This window comes from Corvus hawaiiensis, chromosome 18, assembly GCF_020740725.1.
Source record: "Corvus hawaiiensis isolate bCorHaw1 chromosome 18, bCorHaw1.pri.cur, whole genome shotgun sequence".
NCBI lineage: Eukaryota > Metazoa > Chordata > Aves > Passeriformes > Corvidae > Corvus > Corvus hawaiiensis.
The window spans coordinates 13,476,803-13,494,211 of record NC_063230.1 but is presented as its reverse complement, the minus strand read 5'-3'; the positions used below and the strand labels follow the sequence as shown (position 1 = coordinate 13,494,211).

The 17,409-nt window shown below is 51.8% G+C and overlaps 1 protein-coding gene across 9 annotated transcripts in view; it reads left to right on the top strand.

Moving 5' to 3' along the window:
* The first annotated feature begins 16,718 nt into the window (after window positions 1-16,718).
* Window positions 16,719-17,409, top strand: part of NCOR2 (nuclear receptor corepressor 2) — a 230,434-nt gene continuing 229,743 nt past the window's right edge. For 5 of the 9 annotated variants that reach the window (XM_048323240.1, XM_048323239.1, XM_048323236.1 and 2 more), the window contains exon 1: window positions 16,719-16,874. The gene's annotated coding sequence lies outside the window, so the exon portion shown is untranslated. The remainder of the gene's footprint in view (window positions 16,875-17,409) is intronic. The other 4 variants (XM_048323232.1, XM_048323231.1, XM_048323230.1 and 1 more) reach the window with 1 other exon arrangement.

The following is a 17,409-nucleotide window of genomic DNA, read 5'->3' as shown; positions in this document are numbered from 1 at the left end:
GAGGCACATGATGGACACCTCCTCGCAGTCTGGATTCTCTGCCCCTGGGCAGACACTGGCAGGAGGTTCCCAGGCAGCACATGGCTGGGTCTGAGCCTCATCCTCCTGGAAACATTTGCATGGAGAGCAGGGAAGAGCTCCCAGCCCTGCCAGACAATGCAGGGGAACCGGCTCTTTCAAAAGAGCTCCCAAACCGCTGCTTGGCCTGGGTTGTTTGGGAATGTGGCAGAAACACCCAGAAGCAGAGAGGTGTTTTGAGGTGAAGCAGGGCTGATGCAAGGCAGAGTGATGACAAAGTGCTCCACTGAGCAGAAGTCCTGCTTGGGACCCTTCTACAAAGAGTACCCAGAGGTCTCCAGGGAAGGATGATTGCTGGGCCACCTCTTCTTGCAGCAGTCGTGTCACTGGTGGGAGAGAAGGACATTGCTACAGAAAAATCCTGATTGAATGTTTTTTGCATTAAAAAAAAAAGGTAGATGATGGTAACAACCAGCCCTTCTTTTAGGCCAGCCCAGTGAGAGGAGAGTAGCTCCATTCTGCCACCCCACTGCGTGCTCACTCTGCCAACTCCAACCCAACAAGCACCAGCTCCTGTTTTTCCCAGAGATGCTCTTCCAGGCTGTTATCAGCCTCACATCCCTTTTTTTCCCACTGCTTTGTCTCCTGGGAGCTGTGGTGTGGGATCTGCATTCGGGGAGGGATGGAGATGAGGATGGAAATGGAGCATCTCACGCAGGACCACGATGGTGTTGGTGGTGACCACGTGCAACTGGGGAGAGCCCAGCCACTGTCACAGCACCCTGCTGGGGCAGCAGTGCAGGGGCACAGCGTGGAGCTGGCAGCTCTCCTGGCCTCACCTCTCCCTGGTAGCAGGCAGCCCAGAGGGGACAGGGTGTCTGCAACCTGGCAGAGTGCATCCATCTCTGCTGATCTCTCCACTTAGAAGGAGGAGGATTACAATGAAGTCGTACTTTTCCCATGAACCACCTCCCACTGTGTTATGCTCTGAAGTTAATTGCAAATGAGGAGATGGAAATAGCTTATTTTGACTTTCCTTAAACAGTACTTCGTTGAATTTTTTTCCTTATTTTTTTTTTTCTGTCTCGAGAGGCAGTCCTGTGTCTATTGGAAAATAGCAATTATTTCTGTAATTCCCTAGAATTAGTAGAATTAGTTGAATGGGTAATATTTGAAGTGAAATGCTGATTAGAAATACACTTGATGTGGAAGCACCATGAGCATCGTGGTGGAGCTTTGGGGGCTCCTCCTCCATCCCAGGGCATAACAAAGCTCAATGCAGGTTTCTTGGGGAATAGTCAAAGATGTCTCAGTCATGGCCACAGAGATGCTGAAACTCCTCTCCTATGAGGACAGCCTGGGAGAGTAGGCATTGTTCAGCCTGGAGACGACTTCATGGAGAACTGAGAGCCCCTTCCAGTGCCTAAAGAGGCTCCAAGAGAGCTGGAGAGGGACTTTGGGCAAGGACATGGAGTGACAGGACCCAGGGAATGGCTTCAAACTGAGAGAGGGCAGGGTAGGATTAGATACTAGGAAGAAATTCTTTACTCATAGGGTGGGGAGGCCCTGGCACAGGTTGCCCAGAGAAGCTGGGACTGCCCCATCCCTGGAAGTGTCCAAGGCCAGGTTGGACAGGGCTTGGAGCACCCTGGGATAGTGGAAGGTGTCCCTGCCATGGCAGGGGTGGCACTGGATGGGCTCTAAGGTCCCTTCCAACCCAGCCCATTCTGTGGGTCAGTGATTCCATTCTATGGTGGAAGGCTCTGCAGCCAGGTGTGCTTGTCTTGAGATGGAGGGGAGATGCTCCATTGTCTTCATCAACCACTGCTGGGCTGTGGGTGTGCCTGTGGATGTATTCAGCAGCTTGGCAGCTCTGGCTGAGGCTACAGTACTGCAGCTGGTGATGGGCCCATCCTCCTGATTCAAAAAACGAGTCAAAAAACAATCTCAGTCACTTTTCTTAAATGGAATGAGGTTGGCATGGTCCACCTTGGGCACCTCCTCCAGCATGCAGGGCACAGTGCAGGTCTTGGGATACTTGGTTCTGCCAAAGATTTGGGGTTCGTGATACTTCATTAGAAAAAAATTAAAAATTATCCCGTGGTACTTTTAATAACCTGCTGGTTTAACTCAATTATGAGAGCATAATTAACTTGCTGAGATGAAGCAGGAGATAAACCTTTGATTTTTTTTTTCTCTTGAAGGATGCTGCAGATAGATTTTGAACTTTGTATTCAATTACTTAAAGGAGAAAAAAAATTAACAGGTTTCTGATGAGAAAAGCATACTACCTCCTTCATAAAGAGAGATTTATTAAGGATAGAGAACGAGTGTACCTCAGGGCTCAATCATCTACTGTTTTTTTTTTTCAAGGGGTGATTCAATTACTTTAAGATGTGTTGCCTAAAAGAACAAACTGGGCTCTGTTACTTGGCAAATTAATCAAGTTCCTTTAGTGGTTTCTCTGGGATAATAATTTCATTTAGGCGGCCTTCTGTTTGGTGGTTTCATCCCTACCAAGAAAACTCTCAAACGAGAGGGAGGGAGGAAAAAAAGTGCTCTTTGCTTTCTGTACGAGGCAGCAAACGCCACTGTGACAGGAGAAGTTTTCCCAAAATCAGCTCTCTCGGAGGTGCCTGTGAAAGCAGCAACTGGTTGGAAGATATTTTTAAAAAAAAAAAGTGTTAAGGCTAATATTTTCACTGTGCAAAGAGGCCATTTGGATTTGTTGTCATCTGTGAAGGGCTGTGGATTTTATTTGTAATTACTGTGAATGACGTTCTCTGGCTAGTGCGAGCCAATCCTGAAAATGTCACCGATTTTTAACACATTTGTCTCTTTGAATATTCATAGCTCTGCTATTCGATGCAGATGGAGAAAGTGCCACAAGGGAAAGGAGTTTGCAGGACGGGGCTGTCCGTGCCCCGGTGGTTGTGGTGTTTCCCAAAGCCCTGCCCCGGGCACGGGGAGGTTGTGCTGGGACAGATGTTGGCTGTGCCCACAGTGTGGGCAGGGCATCCTTGCACTGACTGTCACCCCTCCCGTGAAACAGCACCATCAGACAGAATTTTTGGAGTTACCGTACAATGATTTGGCTTAGAAAGGACCTTAAAGATCATCTGTTTCCAACAACACCGTTTCAGTGTGGTTACCCCCAGCCATTTCTCAGTAGCAGTTTTCTCAGCACTGAAAAAGTTAACAGCTACCCACTGCCTTCAGCTGGAGGGCAGAGGATGGGGATGCTCAGCAAATACAGGTCCCCTGGCACAGCTGGGCTGTCCGTTCCCAAACTCCATCAGGGAGACTTTTGGGAAAAGCTTTAGGGCTATTTTTTTGCATCATTAAATATCTTTATGAAAGGCATGCACAATCCTGGTTTATGTTCCCATTGGTTGGTTATAAACAGAAAAAAACCTTGAACTGTGTCCTGGGCTGCATCCACTTAAAACACAGGTCTTTAGACGCCAAATTCTGCATCCATCCAACATTTTGGTTGAGGGGAGCAATGCTCGACGTGACCTTTCTGAACAAAAACATGACTCCTAGCAGCACCCAGGGCTGCTGAGGGCTTAGACATCACCCTGCACTGGCAGAGACCAAATATCACTTGCAAAATGCCTGGGGAAAACAGGCAGTCCCATGGGCAGCAGGAGCCCCAAGCCCGTTAGCCCTAACGAGGCGCTTCATCAGGGACGGGGGCAGTGCCTCCCTCCCGCCTACCACGGGGCCGTGGATGCTCATGTCATGGCTCACTGCTTTTCCTTTGGGCAGCAGCGCTCTGGCCATGATCAAGTTAACGCAGGGACCAGAGCAGTTCCCAGCACAAGAGGTCATCTGTTTCCTTTCAAGGGATTTGGCTCCGGTTTCATCATTTCATCATTTGGAAGAACAGTAAGGCCCTTTTATCGGGAAGGGCTTTCGGGGAGGGGGCATGGCAGGCTGGGCTCTCCCTCGTGTGATAATTCGTTTTAGACCCTCACAGGAAACCTGTGCTCTGTTTCATGGCTTGGGAAAGTGCTCCAACAGGGCACAGCAGAGGTTGGGGACACACACTGGAGCGGTTCTGACCCCAATCCCCAGGACCCGGCGACTGTGCAAGCTCCAGCCACGCTCCATGCTGAGCACCCCACCACTTGCCCAATGCCATGGAGATGGCCAAACTGTGCTTTTTCCCTTTGTTTTCCTTGTAATTACTCTTTTTGAGGCCACAGCACCCGGTGCTACTCTTAGCCTCCGCCTCCAAAATGCGTTTCTGGATAAAAATGGGAGTGTCGGGATGCTGAGGTGGGGTGGATAATTTTAGAGCAGCTGGCAGACTCCACAGAGCAATTATGCTCCAGGTTCCCAAATAGCCCTGAGCTCGGTCACTGGCCAAAAACACCCCCTGGTCCATTTGTCCAGGGCTGGTGTGGGTCAGGGAGCTTTGCAGGCAGCCCTGAATGTTGAAATTGGGCACAGCTGGAGCTCGAGTGAGGCCAGAGCGGCCCCTCACCCAGCTGTCTGAGCACATGGGAAAGGGAATGGCTCACAGATGTTGCACAAAGCCCACCTCTGGGAAAAAAAAAATCTCTGATCTTATCCTTGGGACTCCAGGCATTAACTTTCCCTTCTTCCCAACCTCCACACCGACAGCAGGGTCTTGGTGCTGCTCGTGGAGCATCCTTGGATGGGGAACTTCTGTCATGCCTGGGTAATGGTGGCTTTTTGTGCAAACAATTCTCGGGTTTTTTTAATGCTTTCACACTTAAATTTAATGTGCTCATCCCAGTGTGCCAGCAGCTGCTTTTATGCCAAGAAAAATTGGTACATTTTGAAGGTGTTGGATGCTCCTTTGCTGGGGACACTCTGAGGTGCTTGTGGGTGACAGAGCTCTAGGGGTTTTTTTAGGACAGTAATTCCCCCTTCCTGTCCTCTGGATGGAGGCTGTCACAAGAGAGCTGTCACAAATTTTGTTATCCCTTTTTGGCAGCCCTCCAGAAGCATCGCTGCAAATTGGACCCGTGATCCCCGGCAGACAGCCCTGATCCTGGCAGTGCCCAGGAGGGTTCTTCATCCTGCACAGGAGGAAATTTCAGGCACAGGGCGTTTGCAGGGGGCTGGGGGCAGGCAGGGACACACTGAATCCCACAGCATTCATCCCTGGCTCCAATTTCCTGCAAGAGCTGTTTTTCCCACTTGAGGAAGGGAAGCAGCGATCTTGCTTTAATTATCGCAGTCCTTCCTCTCCGGGCAGAGGATTACTGAATCAGAGGTGGCACCTCACCAACACTTGGCCCCACCTCTTCCCCTCTTTAATCCCTGTTTGGAGCACTGGCTGCTCCTGCCCCAGGTCTTTCCAGCTGCCCATTGCTGCCCTCTCCCCATCCAGCTGTTGCAGGCAGAACATGCCATGGCACTGCCGTGGGGCTCTTTTGCTCCAAGGCTTTTAAGACATCCAGGAGGGCTGGGTGTCCCACCACTGCCTCATTCCCCCTTGGCTCCGCTCTGCCTGCCAGGCTCTGGTTCCTGCAGTCTGCTGGAGGATTTATTGCTGGGGAAATGCACTGCTCTGACTTATGAAAGTAGGACATTCGCTTGGCAGCTCGAGAAATAATGGGAAATCCATTTAATTATTCCCCAGAAATGCTCAGATTGTGCAGATGCCGAACTTAGGTTTAACATAATTTAGATAACTCATGTCCATAAACATGTCTGGGACTGAATGTGATGGACCCGAGCCTGTGGTTTTCCTCCTTGATTTCAGCTGGAGCTTCAAGTATCCTACAGGAGCAGGCTCATCCCCGTGCCTGACCCCACTGGGTACCACCAGGCCCCTTGGTTCAGGTCTGGAATGCTGAGGAAGATGTTTTTCTCTGGTTCACAAGAGTTTTCCACAAGGATGCTGTGGGCAGCCAGGCACTCAGGTGCTGTGCTGGGGCACAATGCCAGCCTCAGCACTGGCACTGGTTGTGCCTAATGGAACAGGATAGAAAAGGAAAAGAAAAAAAGCACCTACTGCTGGTAATATCAGTGCTCTGGGGTTAAATGGAGCCCCTACTTTTATGGGAAATCTCCCTTTCCTCCCTGGCATGTAGGAACAGCCAGGCCACCCTGCCCAGGGTAGTTTTGTAGCCCGGCTGGGCCCAAATGCTTCTCCTGGGAAGAACGTTCAGGATCTCTTTGTGAGAATCCCCTTGGCATGGCAAATCCAGACAGTTGTCAGGTACTAAATAGTTGAACTACTGCCTTGTTTTTCTCCACTTCCACCTCTTCCTGGGCTCTTTCCTCCTTCAGCCTGGCTTGTTCTTCCCTCCCCTCGTGTGCACTGCTCTTCACACCTTAAATGCCTCCTAACACTGCTGTAGTGGCTTTTCAGCCTGAAATATCAGAAGCTGGGATGTTACTGATGAACACCTCGGGCGGGATGTTCGAGGAGCCAACGCTGGCCGGCCCCTGATCCCCGTCAATCCAGGCTGTGACTCGTCCCCTCATTTTTAACTTTGACTTTACAATCCCGTGCAGCAGCGAGGTAACCCTGCGAGTGACACACATCACTGCCGAGTAATTAGACCGAGCACACACACACACACACACACAGAGCACAGCAGTACTGATTTCGGCATTAGCATGATAATGAATGTTCTCACTAGAAGCTTGTAATTATGTTTCCTCTTTTTTTCCCCTCCCCCTGAAAGTATAATTAATTATGAATAGAGCCAGAGTTTGATGCTAACGCATATTTTTAAATTTTTTTAAAATCCCTTTTGGTTCTATTTCTGCCCTATTAAAAATTTATGAAGGAGCCAGAGGTAAAGTCATTTTCCCAGACAGTTACTCGTATAAATTCAATGGGAATAATACTAATAATAATAATAATAATATTAATAATAATAGAAGGCAGGAGGGGACTTTGTAGAGGGTTTTCTCCCCACTTGAGGCCATCACCCTAGCAAGATGCTGCATTTTCCTATTGAAAGCTGCAGTCCCTCCATTCTGTTGCAATTTGGGGGGAAGCTTCCAGTGGGCATGAATGTGCCTGTGGGTATCACGAGGTGACAAGCATCCCCCAGAGGTGCCAACCCTGCAGGTCCCCTCCCTGAAGCTGCTGCAGCCATGAAGGATGGAGGTCAGAACAGGGTGGTGATGTGCTCTGAAAGGAAAAACACTTTAGTAGTTGAAAATAGAAGAAAAATAACCTGCAAGCACTTTCAGTCCCTTGGGGAAGTTATTTAGGAGTAGGAGATGCAAAGCCAAAAATGTCCAAGGAAGTGCTTTTCTTTTTCAATTGTCCCACAAAGATAAACCCTGCCGGGATGCCAACCCTGGGGTGTCCCAGCTTCACGGATGCAGGACAAACCTCAGGGTTTGCTCCCACAGCTGGGATGGTGTGGCTGCTTGCAGCAGGGCAAGATGCTTCCTCCCCACCTTCAGCACGGCTCATCCTTTCCCTAGAAGACCTGTGTTTAATCACCATCCCTCGGGGACAGAAAGCGAGAAAATGGGTGAAACCAGCTCAGCGGTTTGGGGTGATCGGTGTAAAGATGTAGTGATAGGGCCAGGGACTGAGGGTGAACTGTTCAGAGGGTTTCCATCCTTCCAGCCACCCCAGATGAGCCCCTTGCAGTGCCACAGGCTCTGCCCCCCCGCTGCTGAAGCCTGTTGTGCTTCTTCCTCCTCCTCTGCTGGTTGCCATTCATACCACCAGCCTTCCCTTGCCGTAGATGTGAACTGTTTTTCTTTTTAAATTGCATTTATTCTAACAACTGTCTCATGCAAACACAATTGCAGGTTTGCTAGAGGGAGATGCTATTTGCAGGCAGCCTTGCACAAAGGCAGATTTATTCTCCTTCCATTCATTTGAAGCTAAAGTAATAGCTCTAACTACATCTGACTTATAATAAGTGCGTTCCTGGGAACAAACCTGTACTCTGCATGTATTTCCCTCTTTGTCAGCTCCACCTAGGCACTTTTTCTCCCTCTCTTTTTTATTTTTTTTTTACAATAACAGAATCAGAGCCTTGTCAGTTGAAAGTTTATATGCCTATTTATAGCGCTCTGCTGTCTCCCAGCTTTTATGCTCCAGCATAAGTAGCTCTTTACCCTCTGCTCGCAAGGAGCCGAGCATGAGCCTGAACAGAGTCTGCATCTCCATAATAGCTCTTTTATCCTCCCCTGAGGAGGGAAGCATGCCCTGCTCTCCATGGACCCCCCTGTTTCAGCTCCAGCCTTGCTGGAGTGGAGCACCCATCCCCACAGGCCTTTGCCCTGTGTGTTTTGACAATTCTTTTCGCCAGCATATCCTTGAACTTGGGAGCTGCTTTAGAAAATGGGGGTGTTTTGCTGTGCACCAACATGGTTTGCTGCCTGCAGCTGTTAAGCATCACTGGTCCCATCTTCTGGCCTGTGATGGCTGGGAAGCACCACCAAAGTTTGACACATAAAATTGCCATCTGCTTGATAACTTTCATTAAGAAGAAGAATATGAATAGACTTCCACAGAGCTGGAACAGTTACTTCAGTGATTTCTGTAGTTAAGCTGATACTTTAATGCAGTTTGTGTATTTAAGAGGCCTTCATAGGCAAGCATGGATTCAGAGCCTCCCGTGGCTCCTTGACTGGCCATGCTTGGTTCCTGAACTCCTCTGTTCCTCATTTTTGGGTGTTATTTTGGGACAGGGTCTGGCAGAGACACTGAGGTAGGGCTCCTTTCCTGCTGGCAGCAGCTCCCAGCATGGCATTGGCCGAGATGGAGAGCAGAGTCAGAGTCACCATAACTCTCAGCAGCCTTGCCACCCCCACAGCCCAGCGTTGCAGCTCTCCTGGGTGCTTCCCAAACCTCCTGGTGCTTTGTGTTAACCCTGGCCAGCAGCACGACTCAAGGCCAGGTTGGACGAGGCTTTGAGCAACTCGATCTAGAGAGCAGCATCCCTGCCCACGGTGGTGGGGTTGGAACTAGATCCCTTTAAGATCCCTTCCAACCCAAATGATTCTGTGGTTCTGTGCTGGAGCAGAGCTGGTGGGAGCCAGGCGCCGGCGCTCCCATCCCACTCGGTGTCCCCGCGCCGGCGCGCTCACACGCTCCTTTCCTCTCTCTCAGCAGAAGGCACAGAGTCTCCTCTGTTACCGTGTCCTTGTGGCACATCACTGGGACTCAGGCAGGACTCTCCATCTGTTCCAGGCAGAAAGATTCGGATAAAAGGGGCTATTGTGCTCTTCTCCCTCTAACTAACTTTAATCCTGGTGAGGGGGAAAATCTGCATGCTAAAAAATTCTGGTATAAGAAGTCCTGCTTGGATGTTTACAGGGTCAACAACCATTACAACTTAAAATTGCAAAATAATAACAATAATAACAATAAAAAAGAATGCTTCAGGCAGAAACACAAACAGCTCTTGCACCAGAGAGCCAGGGCTGGGGGAGAACAGCTCTGCCACAGCCTGGCTCCTCTGCAGGGCTGTGCTTCTGAGGATTCGTCCCGTCTGTTAAATATAGCCGATGAGCTGTTCTTGAATCGCACCTAATTACATCTCCTCTCCCGCACGCTGGCACTTCCCAGCTCTCTGGAGCTGCAAGGAGCTGTATGATTGCAGCTTGAACTCCTCAGGTGGAGCGAGACGCTCATTTGTCATCCCCTGTTTGGCTGTCTCGTACTTGGGAGGAGGGAGATGAAAAGTTGAATTCTCTGAGAAGGGAGGGGGAAAAAGAAAAAAAAAAAGAAAAAAAATCCTTTTGAACTCTTGGCTCATTAAGATGTCAAAAGGTTGGGTGCCCTGGCAACTGCTTCATGTCTCTAAGCAGGGCTTGAAATTCCTGCAGTCATCCTGCAGGGAATTCACAGGCGCTTGCTGGGCTCCTTGTCCTTCCCATGTTATGGGAAGATGCCCATAACTCAGCTACAGGATCCTCCTGAAAAGCTGCTCTAATTTAAACAAGCACAGGTTTCCTAGGTGGGAGCAGCCATCCCTTGTCCATCCTGTGTCACCTCATCCACTTCTGCGTGTGCCTCTTCCACCTCTTTCCATCCCCACTGAAAATACAAGTTCAGGGCCATGAGGGTCATTCCTGTGGGCTTCACCCAGAAAAAGCCATTGCCTGAAAGGTATTTGGATTTCTTTTAGAGACTGACTTGCATTTGGTTTTGCTGAGTTTGGACGGGTTTTTTTAAGATTTTGCCAAATTTCAGCCAGTTGCTCTCCAGCCTCTCCATCCACATCCTGTCTGGCAAAGTTTCTACCTCATTTTTTCTGGCTCCTCCTTGGGCTGCCCATCCTAAGTCTTTTGTTAAAAGATGCTGCTTCATCCCAACGCCGGGCTCTAGCTGGAGTTTAAGTGACTACAAAAGAGGGAAATATGTTTTTTCCCAGTTCCAGAAAATACCAGATGTCTTAAAATGAAAAACCTCCAGAAACAAAATTTCCCAATTCTTACATATTGCAGCATATCCAAAGTAGGGAAGCAGTTTTGCAAGGGTAGCGTTGGAGGGCTGAGAAGGGGATCTGACTTCGGCTCAGCTCTTTTTGGCAAAGAAAACCCTGCCATCCCTGCAGGACTAGGGGCTCGAAGCATGGGGAATCTTCCTTTGGGATCCTGCGCCAGTGAGTTATCCCCTCCCATGGGAGTTACTGCTCCAGAGCCTCCTCAGTTCCCCAAACACCACTGTGGGAGCAGGGGAAAAGGTGCAGAGCGATGCTGTGGGGTTGGAGCACTGGTGCAGGGGTACCCGAGCCCCTCAGGAAGTGGCTGTCCCGTGTGGGTGGGTGTCAGGGCATTGCCACCAAGCCAGGCAGGCTGCTGAGTGTCCTCCTTTCTGCCACCGGGGAGGCTCCTGCATCCCCAGCTGGGCTCAGCTGAGAAAGAGACAGAGCTGTCATTACAAATACGCTTCAGATCTCTTCCATGGAGGAGGAGAAGTGCCAACACAACCAAAAATATGCATAAGATCAACTCACTGGTAGCGGCCTGGCTACCAGTTCCAGTCTCAGGGGTTTAGCTTTGCTGTGGGAAGCCCTCATCATTTTCTACTGGTTTACTCATAGCCAAAAATATGATGAAACCAGAACTGAATGGTTTTTTTGTCTCATTACAGTAAGCATCATAAATTATTCACCCATGAGTGAATTCAACCACATTTCTTACTCAAAAAGGAGCTTCCTTCCGTCTTCAGGGGCTTGGAACTCAGAGCCTCTTGGGCTGGTGGTGGATTTCAGGGCTTTCCCACCCGCCGCTGCCTGAACGCATGGGGACATCACTGCTGGCTCCTCACTGACATCCCTGCAGCCCCTGACCTGACTGCTTCCATGGTGGGAGCAAACTTCATTTGGGGGTATGGGTGGTGGGGCAGAGACAGGGCAGAAGAAGGTTTTGGGACAGGTGTTGGCAGGCAGTGGGGATCCCCATCACACCACCCCCAAACCCTGAGCCCTAGTGCCAGATCCTTCTAGAAGTGCATGTCCTAGGACAATGTCAGTCTAATCAGCGCCCTCTTCGTTAGCAGGGTCCTATAATTAGAAGCAGCAGCCAGCCATCTGCTTTTATCTCGCCACATCACACGGTGCCTCTCCGCTGTCCCTTATTAGCGGCCATCATTTGAGATCAACGTTTCCCTCCACCCCCGACCGCGTCTGATCTCACTTTCATAATTGCTAATGACCCGCACTGGCAACGCTCTGCCGTGTGGAGCCAGAGCAGAGCGGGCAGCGCTGGGAGTGCTGCCCAAAGCCAGCCCCTCTTTCCTGTCTGCCTGCCCGTTATTCCCTCCCATGGGGGATTTTTGGGGTTTGCAGTCTCGCCAGTGGGCCTTCCCCAAATACCCTCTGCCTCATGCCAGGCATTGGCACTGAGGCTGAGAATAAGAAAGCGTTGGGGAAAATATTCCTGCTCTCAAATATTCTGAGGGTTTTCAGCTTGTAAAGTGCTTTCCCAAGTTTCCTGTTGCACCCTGCTCCCGGTGGGGATGGCATCTGCCAGGACATCAAAAAGACCACCTTGCCCACACCCGGCAGCCAAGGGCTGCAGCGTAGTCAGACCTTGGAGGAAAGAAAGGAGAAAACCCCTTTTTATGTATCTTTAAATTCGGTGCCTAGACAAAAGCATAAGACATATAAATGGATTAACAGCCATGGTTTATTAGCGCTCCTTAATTCACTTCACAGGGCTGAGGGAAAAGTTATTAGCAGATGTATGGACAGTAATAAGCTAATTATAACCCTGTCAGATCAGAGATTTGAAGAGGTGGGTAGTTTTGTGTGCGAGATAACTATAATTGTCTGTTAAAGATTATGAATTAATATTGATTTAATAAAGCTGTGGCCATTTATTTCTGTGGTAAAGACTAGTTAGTTATTCTGTGAGCTGCCCCAGCATGTGGGAGGCAGCAACCATCTGCTGGAGGTGTGTATTTGGGAGGCCAAAATGCACATGGGACTGGTCACTCAGCCTGTGTCCTGCTTGCCAGTGTCCCCATCCCTGGCTTTGACAGGGACAGCTTTGTCCCCTGGCTCGAAATTCACTCCCAGTGCCTCTCTGCATCACGGCAGCTCAGCCCCAGGGTCACCATGCACCTGTGGAAGGGGAGAATTGCATTTGCTGCTTTTAGCTGGATTTTAAACTGATCTGCATTTATCTGCATTTAAAAGCTGATCCATTCGGGAGGGACATGACCCTTTTGGGGTCCTGTCTGTCCCCTGACACGTTAAAATCTCCGGCAGCCCCTGGAGAACTTGCGAGGAGCTGATGCGAGTGTGCCGGTCTGGGCTGGGGAGGCAGATGGAGCATGACCCACTGCCGGCCCTGGCACGGGGGGTCCAAACACAGCCCAAACCCACCACGGGAGGGAATGGGACAGCTGCTCAGGAGCACTCAGCTCAGCCATTTGGGAGCGGGAGCCAAGGCAATGGCCACAGAAAGAGGAGAGGCCAAGCCTTGTGGCCAGGGTCAGGACTGGCCGGGAAAGCAGAAGCCCATTGCAATTGCAGTGTGACAGGGTGCTGATGGGGTCCCCACCGTGGGGCTGATGCACAGGGTGGGATCACCCTTGAACTTTGGGGATGAAGGCAACCTGGTGATGCTGGAGTCATTTCCCTGTTTACAGCCACCATCCAGGATCACTTCATTTCTCCCCTCTCTGCACGTAGCTGAGTGCCCTGACTTCGGGATATTTCACATCACATAATTTGTTTCTGTTCATCATTGCCAGCTTGAAGGTGAACACAGAAAAAGGCAGGAGCGTGGCATGGGGAGTGGGTGCTAGACCCTATGACACCAGCTGCATCCTCGGGTTTTGCCTTTCCCCCTCCTCCAGGGAACATGCAGAGATCTTTAGTTTGTGGGTTGTTTGTTTTTCCTGAGACAGATCCACTTCCCTAAGGTGAACTCCATCCCTTCACACTGCCTGAATCCCATTGAATTCCTCTCGTGCCTGGAGCGAGTAAAGGCAGGTCAGCAGGGCGGTGGGAAGGTGCTTCGGAGGGAGCTGCGTTGCATCATACAGGGCAGGGCCGCAAACCTCCTGCTGCCTCCACCCTTTGCCATACCTACCCCCTTAGACCAGGAGGTCCAAGACCCCTCGTCTCTGTGCCGGGACCGTGGGTCAGGCGTGGCTGTGGAGGGTAAACCCCTGCCATAGTTCTCACTCACTTTGGTCTTAGTGGGCTGATGCTCTGGTAAAGTCAATTACAGGCTGACTGAGGCTAAAGGCTACAGCTTGCTTTAGATGTAATTACTTTCCCCTGAAGCTTTCCATGGGAGGGTGGTTTCAAAAGGAGGGTGGCTCCTGTTTTGCATCTCACTTCTTTTCCTGGAGGAGTTTGGGTCAACCTAAGCAAGAAAACACCCCAATTTTCTTGCATTTGTGCCGGGCATGGGGCAAGTTTAATGCAGAACATCTCAAATATCTGAGGCAGGACTCCAGTTTTCCGCTGAGAGCTGAAATCCCCATCTTTGCTGCTGGACGGCTCACATTACCATTTTATCTGATGGAATAGCTATCAACGGCAGCTTCCAAGTGAAACGCTAAGGAAAATCTGTGTAAGCTATCTGCAGGCTCGCAGCACAGATACACCGTGATTACAGCGACAGCCAGGCTCTGTCTCCTGGGTTTAATGTGCGTGTACGTGTCCGGCTGCGGCACAGCACCCACGCCAGCGCTGCCCCTGCTCCGGGGTGCTCAGGGCAGGCTCACTGTGGGCTTTGCTCAGAGCCTTGAGATGCTGCCACAATCTTATCTGTGATTCCTCCAGGACAAGAAGCTTCCAGCTTCCACGATTGCAGGGAAAAAGCTTGACAACACAAAGCCTCGAGGCTCCAAAAGCCAGAACGCTGTTGCAAACAGCATTTCTGCCTAATGTTTGCAAGGCCACTATTTTAAAGCCAAGCTCCCTGTTCTTGCTTTGAGACAGGGAAGGGAGTTGCTTTCCTGGGATCAGCAACTCCACACAAACACATCCAGCCTCTTGTGTTAACGAGAGTCACACACTCCTCATTAGAGGGCTGTTAGGATGAGGATGATGAAGACGTGATTTGACCAGACAGGTTCACTGTTTGGTCTTGACCCACACTTACAGTCACTTAGCCCCACAACATCGGGGCACCCATTATTTTCAGGTATTATTGGGTAATTTGGGTATTATTTTGAAATTACTGGGTATAGTGGCTTTGCATAATGGTTTTATAAACACCACTGGCATCTGGTAGCTGCTAGTTACTGACAGCCAGGCTGCCAGAGGAAGAGAAACGCACAAGGAAATCATCCCCACTGTTCTAAGAGCAAGGCCACTGTGAAAAGCCCATATTCCCACTGCAACACCAGCCTGGTGATTCCCTTTGGCACCATGGCCTTCTGGACCACAAGAACAGGCAAAAAAATCCATCTGTGCTGTGGCAGGATATTCAGTGTTGCTGGAAAGTGTGTTCAACCCTAAGGGGTTTATTTAAATACATTTGATTCTAATGTTGTTCTAAGGTCAGTGGGATATAAAAGCCTGGCTCCTGTAAAGTTAATGTCCTGAGTCTTTTTGCTGTGGTGCAGGACTTGCCTTCCATTCATTAAGTGAAATGCCACAGATATATAAAAAAAAAGCTCAGAAAAAGCTAAATGGCTGGAGCAGAGAAACCCCACAATGCAACAGGGAGATCCTTTATCTTCCAAGATAAACATGTTTTCAAGAGAAAGATCTGATCTGCTCCTTTGCTTCACAAGATGCTCAGCCTGCGGATAAACCGAAGACTTGAACTGCACCAAAGCTGCTGCCCCGAGCCAGCAGACACACAATTGCCACAGGCACAGGAGGGCAACTTTCCCTGCTTTTTCTGACGCGTCGGGCTCATTTCAGGCACTTTGCCTTGCGCTCCTGGTGTTTGTGCTCACGCCGTGGCGTGCGCCCGTGCTTACATATCGAGTGGGGTGACTTCAGGAGACGGAGTCCAGGCCTGGGAAAATCCCTCTGCCCTGCAGCGGCGCGGCCGTATTGGGGCAAGGAATGCCGTGAGCTGCCCGCTATCCTGCTCTCCTGCTCCCAGGGAAATGCCACTCGAGACCAGGGAAAAGAGAAGCGAACTGCAGGAGGCAGGACGGCAGGGAACCTGTGCATGCCCACATCTGCCTGCCGGAGTGGGGTGGGAGACGTGGAGGTTTTTACAGCTGCTGGAGCAGGGAGGGGGAAGTGGAGGTTTGTGAGATGCTTTTCCAGCTGTTGGGGTCATGCATCACTCGTGGCAGGGAGAGGGGGTGGATGTGCCTGGGGAGGGGGCACCCAGCAATGGAGTGGGAACAGTTGGTGGCTGAGGAGATAGGACCTTCCTCATCCCCCCTGGGAGGATGGAGGGGAAGAAAAAAGTATGAAAAAGTAAGATATTAGCTAAAATCTGGCAGGGACCGGGTTGCCTCAGTGCTGATTCCTGTGGGCATTTGCTTGTTAAATTGTTTAGATTTTCCTGCAAAGATCCCACCCTGGGAAGGTTTTTGATGCAGTCACGATAATAGCACAAGACACTAGCCCAGGGCTGGGAATGTGCATCATGGGGTCTTCTCCTGAAGACCCCCAGCTTCCTTTTGCGGGAAAACTGAATTTTCCTAACTATGTTACCGTGGGATGCTCTGGACACCAATTTCCCGGGGCTGAACCTTTGCTAGGGTTCAGAAATCCAAGCGGTGCCCGACCCCCTCCAACGAAGTGTCCGAAATACCACCGGCACGAGGAGATTGTCGGCCAGCTCACATCACAAGCGAGAATCCCCGACTTGCGCCACAAACGTTATCAATGACACCCAGGGGCACTAACGCAGCCCGGGAGCACCGGCGGTGCAGGCGGCACCGGTGCCGCCAGTAGCGCCGAGGTAACTGGTGGCACTGGTAAACCGTTGGCACGGGTGCAGCCGATGGCACAGGTACTGGCGGTGACAGGGGTGAAGCGGGTGACGGGGACACAGCGGGTGAGGGGGACACAGCCGGTGACGGGGACACAGCCGCTGTCCCGACCGGCGGCTCCGCGGGTCCCGCCCGGCGCTCGGCGGTGCGGGCGCACGCGGCCCCTTTAATGCGCGCGGGCGGCGCAGCCCCGCTCCGCCCCGCCCCGCCCGGCCGGCTGTGGGGCGGCCTTAGGGACCGACCGACCGACCGACCGACCGCCGCCTCCCGCCGCGCCGGGGCGGGCAGGGCTGGGCTGGGCTGGGCTGGGCTGGGCGCTGCGGGGCAGGCGCTGCGGCGAGGGGCGGCCCGGCCCCAGCGGCGGACGGACGGCGCGGCTCGCAGCCCCATGGCTCTGGATTTATAAACACGGCGCAGATGGCGGGGCCGCGTCCCCGCGCCCGGCGCTGCCCCGCCGGCCGCTGAGGCGGGAGCGGCGGCGGCGATGGGGGGAGGCAGCTGCCGGCGGGATTAGGTGAGTCGGGAGGAGGGGAGCCCCGGGGGTCCCCCCTGGTGCCGGGGTGCGGGCGGGGGCTGGGCTGGGGGGGCCGCTCCGCTCCCCGCAGGTGGGGGAAAGGCGGCCGCGTTACGTAAAAATGAAAATGTGCCACGGGAGCTGCTCGCCGGGGAGAAACTTTCTCTTTTTTTTTGTTGGTTTTGCTGTTTTTGGCATCAAGGGAACGCGCCGCCCGGGAGCGGCGGGGTTTGGGAGCGCAGGGGAGCCCCGCAGTTGGCAAACTGGCGGGGACACCCCTCTGCGGGGTGGGGGCACCCAAGGGCCTTTTTTTACACCCCTTCCTCTTTTTTTTTTTTTTTTTTCTCCCTTTCTTTCAATTCTGCTGTATTTTCCGGCTCTTGCCCCCCGCACATGGGAAGCCGGTGGGTTCGCGCTGACCGACAGCCGGAGCGATGAGTGAGCATCCGAGGGGTCAGCGGGCGCGGGGGGAGGGCAGCCCTGCGCCCCCGAGCCGTGTCAGCGGTGCCGGGGGCACGGCCGGCTCCTGGGCACG